At 36.6% G+C, this 6,000-nt stretch overlaps 1 protein-coding gene across 4 annotated transcripts in view; it reads left to right on the top strand.

Moving 5' to 3' along the window:
- Positions 1 to 4,070: 4,070 nt before the first annotated feature.
- The window catches only part of LOC122810242 (carbohydrate sulfotransferase 5-like), a 439,379-nt gene continuing 437,449 nt past the window's right edge, over positions 4,071 to 6,000 (top strand). For all 4 annotated transcript variants that reach the window (XM_044081766.1, XM_044081764.1, XM_044081765.1 and 1 more), the window contains exon 1: positions 4,071 to 4,188. The gene's annotated coding sequence lies outside the window, so the exon portion shown is untranslated. The remainder of the gene's footprint in view (positions 4,189 to 6,000) is intronic.

Genomic DNA, 6,000 nt, shown 5'->3' with positions numbered 1-6,000 from the left:
TGGAGGGATAGATTCCTGTCCCAGAGACTTCCCATACTCTGGAACAAGCTACCCATCTATGTCAAGCAAAGTTCCTCATTAGCACTCTTCAAGAAAAATCTTGATGAGTGGATGAGAAATAGGAAATACACTCCGGGGATCACTTCCATGGCTCTGCTCAATAGTGACACAGGAAAATAACTTGCTTGGGTGGCATAAGCCAGGGAACCTTGTTGGCTAGGCTTACTTAGGCCCTTGGGCCAATAGCCTAGTACTTACCTATGAACCTATGAAAAGAGTTGACTTAAAACAGATAAAAAAATATCAGCATCATTTCATTCTCGGAAGCAAATTTTGGAGTATGCAAACAAAAATATTTATTTTCAGGGGGGAAAAGCAATAATATGCAGAAATGACTTAAATCAAATGAAAAGATAGGCAATAAAAGGCTACTGACAGTTTATTATAATTCAGACAGCTTTTTGGAGGCAAGTCTTTTAGTTGTATGTCTGAACACTGCATAATTGTTTGTAAGAGCAATGTAGTAAAAGTAGGTTTAGCATCTACGCATAAAGTAGGTTGTCTGCCTCCATTCTGGATGAAGCTCATTCTACCTTGAACAAGTTTTTTGGTTCAATGACCTGACCTTTTTTTTTTGTGTCATATTTAGTAGTATCGAGCACAAGAAGCTGGCTGCTGTACAGCAGTTTGAAAGAGAACATATACTGATCATATACCATCCTGTATTTAAACTATATCCAGTTTATGTGATTAAGGAAAGTATAGTTTAGGTACAGCGTTTAGAAAACAATACAGCACATGGCAGCGTACTTATGATATTGGGCATCTTCTCCCTTGAAAAGAGGCTGCTAGCCTAGTGGGATTAACCTGGTCAACAAATTATGGAGAGATAAATAAATACAGGATTATAAAATATACAAGGCAAATGAGTTCTAAGACCATTTATGTCTTGCCAATGCTCACCCTCATGTGGTACTTCCCTTTCTCAAGCAGGGCAAAGCAGATCATTCACATTCAGTTATCCAGGGTTAGTTTAAAGGTTGCTAGGGTGTTGCTTTATTTAACTCAGCTGGAGTATGCATTTGGTAGTAAAGTTCTCTGTCCAGTACATTTCTATCCATGTGGTGGTGGACATTTAAAACCCCAATTCTGGTATTAGTGGAGCTAATGGTCTGGAATGCAAGGCATATATTATTCTGCAAGAGAGTATGTAAGAAACCAAGTGAAGGGGTAACAGTCTTAAGACTTTCCTGGAAGTTCAGGGGCTTTAGACCAACATCTCAGCGAAAGAACATTACAGTCTATTTTTATTAGCCACTGGATCATGATATTATGGCCTAAATGGCAAAATCTTTTGAGAAATATAAAAAGAGAGTTGCCATATGTAAGTATTTGTCTTTGTTGGTAGAACTGTCACCTATCTATCTATCTATCTATCTATCTATCTATCTATCTATCTATCTATCTATATGTTTTATAGGTGCTGTTTGTGTACCATATCCAGTTCTAAAGTCATACAGAGGTTTTACCAGTTTACCAGGCATATTCTAGTAAAGAGTTTTACAAATGTATATGTACTACATTTTCTACTATCATTGCTAGTGGAATAAGCATGCTTGCAATGTAACATTTTTAACTTTTTGTATGTCTCTACTTTTAAATAAATGGATAACCTGGCATCTTTTTATATGTCTCATACAGGCCATTTTTTTAATACTTCTATTGACAAGCATGAGAACAATGTAATGTAATGTAATGAGCTACCTGACGCAAACATGCTTGTGAAAACTGATTTATGAATGCTGTGCCATGAGTTTTGATATTTCTGAGGATGTTGCATATAGCTGCTACACATTGTAGTCTGAGACTAAAACATTCCCTTATAACATCAGTAGAGTTGATTCCTTACATTAAATTATTCAGAAGGCTTGCTATTAATTTATTTGCAATGGCATACAAATATATTTAGACTCTTAGCTTTTGCTAAATGTGAATGTAGACAAAGAGGGTCTAGGATTTATCAGGGGAAATATTTTAACACATAGATGTCTATAGGCAATTCAGTGTCACCAGTCAACAAACATATTTTTGGAGATAGGGAGAAACCAGCGTACATGAAGAAAACCTACCCAGAAGAATATGCTAACTCCACAAAGTCAGTCACCAGAAGTCACGATTGAACTATGAACCCTGGAGCTGTGAGGCAGAGATTTCCCCAGAGAGTCATTACCATTACTTCTAGTTGTTATGTTGATAACAGCCATGTTTGGAGTGAAACTGGCTTTAAGAAATAAATGATGGTGCTATACAGAAGTAGTCAGTGACTGGTGTTTGTTTTCCCTGTCAGGTCTGATGCGCATTAACAGCTAATCAGACCAAGAAGCTTCATTAAACATTTAATACAGATCTGATAAGATGGAAATGTTTATACTTTTATTTACATCTACTCAGCTTTCCCTCTCTTTCCTTCTTTCAAATAGTTAAGGACACTGTTGCTAAGGCACTTACCCATCTCAGGTTTTGACACTATAACTCAAACTACTGTATGCTTGCCCCCCCCCCCAACTTCACTCTGTTCATACATTTTTGAGTTATAACCCATCTATACTTAAGTGGCAGGCTTTAGAATAGTAGCATAGAAATGCTGAAGAGTAAAATCCTACTGAATTCCCTATCACAGTGCATTAGTGAATGGGCAAAGTGTACACTGACCATGATGGAAGAATGAACGTTCTCCAGCAGGTGTTAATGTACAAGTAATGCCCACTAAAAACAAGTCTGCCACTTCACGGCAGCTCAGACAGTTAAGCAGCAAATGGCCACCATTTTTTAAGCTCAGTAAACAGCACTATATAGGAAGCATAAAATGAAATTAAAAACAAACTAAATAAAAGAAAAAAAAAGAAGAAAATTGCGTGTGTGTGTGTGTGTGTGTGTGTGTGTGTGTGTGTGTGTGTGTGTGTGTATGTTTGTGCGTACATCTGTACATACATGAGTGAGTGAGAGTGAGTGATATCTAGACGAGAATATTGATTGCAACAGGTAGTCCATTAGCATTGCTTCATTAAACATTAGTTATGAACTCTAAATGACAGGCATTTTTGACTGCCTTTAATCCTCAGTGAAAGCAAAACCATGGACAGTAAAGGGGATAGGGTGCAAAAAGTTGCAATTCCTTCATTCTGTCTGTGTTTTCATTTATTTGTTCACAAGCAGAAAAAGGAAGATAAATAAAGTGCATGTGTGTTTGTGTGTGTGTGTGTGTGTGTGTGTGTGTGTGTTTACATCATGCCTCTCAAATATCCAAATTTTTGCCTCATATTTTTAGTCTATTCCACATAAAATATGTGATTTTTTAGCAAATCATTGAGAAACAAATTATTTTACATTAAAATATATATATGTAAAATATGTATATAATATCATATTTAAATAATACAAAATAATTTTGCAGATAGCCTAGTCTCTAAATGCAATATTGCCCTGCAGGGTATATGGTATTATAGAAATAATGCCCTTCAATGGGTGTAGAGGGCCTCAGCCATTATTTACACAATAACACACATCCTGTTGGGCATTATTGCTTGCATACTGCTTACACAGAGCACATATACATATAACCTAGTGATCAGTTATTTAACTGCCTGCACACACACACACACACACACACACACACACACACACACACACACACACACACACACAGTGTATGCACTCATGCACAACACACGATGCACACACATTATATGACACAGAGACAGTCATAAACGTATTTAATTGAAGAGACAAACGGAATGATGAGTTCTGCTTTTAGTGACTCTTAATACTGAAATTTTGATGTACAAAAGACATAAGTAAATAAGCAAGTAATTGAATGCACAGATAAGCAAGCATTGGTAAGATCAAGCCCAGTTCTGCCAAATTATATTTAATTTAATCAGACCTAGCTGATCTCTCCTTCAGGCAGCACAGAACAGCTTTTTTAAGTAAGAGCTGTTTTTTTCATCTCTCTGCTTCAGTATTCTGAATGAAAGAAGCATTGTTTAATAAAGTCAGGGTGGGGGTGGAGTTACTGTACCCTTACACAGAGACGGAACGAGGGGGAATGCTGAGTAGCGGGATTCCTGGATGCTCTTGTAAATCAGACACAGCAGTCATTAGAGAATCCAGTCTAACCTATTGGACACAGTAAGTTCTATCTTTTTATATTAAAAATTTCATATTTCTTATTTGTTTCCTCCAAATGAGTATGTGGAGTCTGGAAAAAAAGTGACGAAAAGAAATCTTTACAACAGTTTGTTGGTCATGGAGAGAGAAGCTCAGAATCCTGTGTGAATGTGTCCTTGACAGTATTTGCTTTTTTCTGCTGATGCATATCTTTCACATTCACAGTTGCTCTCTTTCTGTTCACGTACACTATTCACTTTTTCAGTCAGTTTTTTGTGTTTTAAAAGTAGTATGTAGAATGTCATGCTAGAAAGGTGAAATCTTGTTTTTTTTTTGTGTGTAAAAATAAGTGTTGAACTGCAGATGTTTGACAATTATGTGGATTTTGAAAGAAAATGTGTTGTCACAAAGTGTAGAACTAAACAGTTATAGAAATTTAATATATGTAATTTTTTCAGCTTGCTGCAAAAACATCTGCATGACAAATGCTGTATGAAGGTACCTTGCACTGTTTAAAGCATAAGCCATAGCCTACTGACATCAGTAATAATGTTAAAGACAAACATTAAACAGATAAGTCTCTTAACGATCACATTTCAAAAGAAGATAGTCTGCTTCACAATGTTCTTTTGCAGTTTCTTGTGCTTTCTTGATCTTTTTAAGTTTTTGAACAAGTACTATAAAATCTGTTGACATTTGGAAAATGGGTGGTGGGGGAACTTTGGGATAGAAGACCTTTGTTCTTTCTTCTTTACAAAAGGGGAAATGGAGAATCTTTGTCCTTACCCAAGTGAAAAAGAACTACAGTGGCTCTTTATCTTTCAGCGTCTCAGAGGTGCATTTATATTAGACAGAACTGTAACTGTGAAGTGCTTTTCGACCTTTTGTCGTCTAGATGTGTGATAGAGGACGTAACATCCTCAGTCATGACACTTTGATTAGTAAAGAAATCAGACTGCATTAATATTTGTCAGTATCTCGTATATTTTATTATTTATTTATGCTTAAATATTGTGATGTTTGGGGTGGGTCATTGCTATGCAAATGTAGGACATGGCTTCTGAAACACATAAAAGGAGCAACATGTCTGAGTATGTAAAAAGTAACAGGCATAAGCTAGGGTAAATGCATTGGCTGGTCATAAAAGCAACCAGCTAGTAGTTTCTATCCTTTATGAAAGATCTAGGAAAAATGTATACAACAAAAAATATGCCTATTTCTGTAGCACAACACATGGAACCCTGACTTTAAACCAAGGGACCAGAGTTCAAATGCAGCCCTGGCAATGAAGGAGCCTGGTGGAGAGAGGCAGGAATGAAGGTGTGGGGCCTGCTTACCTCCTTCAGTGGTGATGGTTCGGGGTTGTATATATCTGACCACTTCTATCAATAGTGGAATCTGTGGTGGAGAGTGGTGGTCACCCTGAGCTAATATCTGCAAAGAGGTGGGGCCATTGATTACATACACTCCCCTGAGCATTGATTTGGTAGTTAGGGACTTATGGGAGCCTATATGGAAAACAAACTATTCTTCGATCACCATGTATCCACTATTGTAAGAAAGTCCTTTTTCATTGTGTAGCTTATTAGTAAGGGTATGGCATCTACGTCTAGGGATGTGATTATTCCACTGTATTCTTTTTAAGCATATCATCGAGTATAATACCCTCTGTGGTAGGTACTAGTCCAGACACTTAACACAGCTTGAAAGACCACAGTGTCTTCTCACCAAGATAATAGTAATAAACTCTAACAAACCTATAAATAACTAAAACAATAATAATAATAATAATAAATAAACCCTAACAAATCTATTATTATCATAACCACCTAC

This window comes from Protopterus annectens, chromosome 8.part1, assembly GCF_019279795.1.
Source record: "Protopterus annectens isolate FY-2018-M chromosome 8.part1, PAN1.0, whole genome shotgun sequence".
Taxonomy (NCBI): Eukaryota; Metazoa; Chordata; order Ceratodontiformes; family Protopteridae; genus Protopterus; species Protopterus annectens.
The sequence above is the reverse complement of the archived record's forward strand: the minus strand, read 5'-3'. Positions and strand labels throughout refer to the sequence as shown.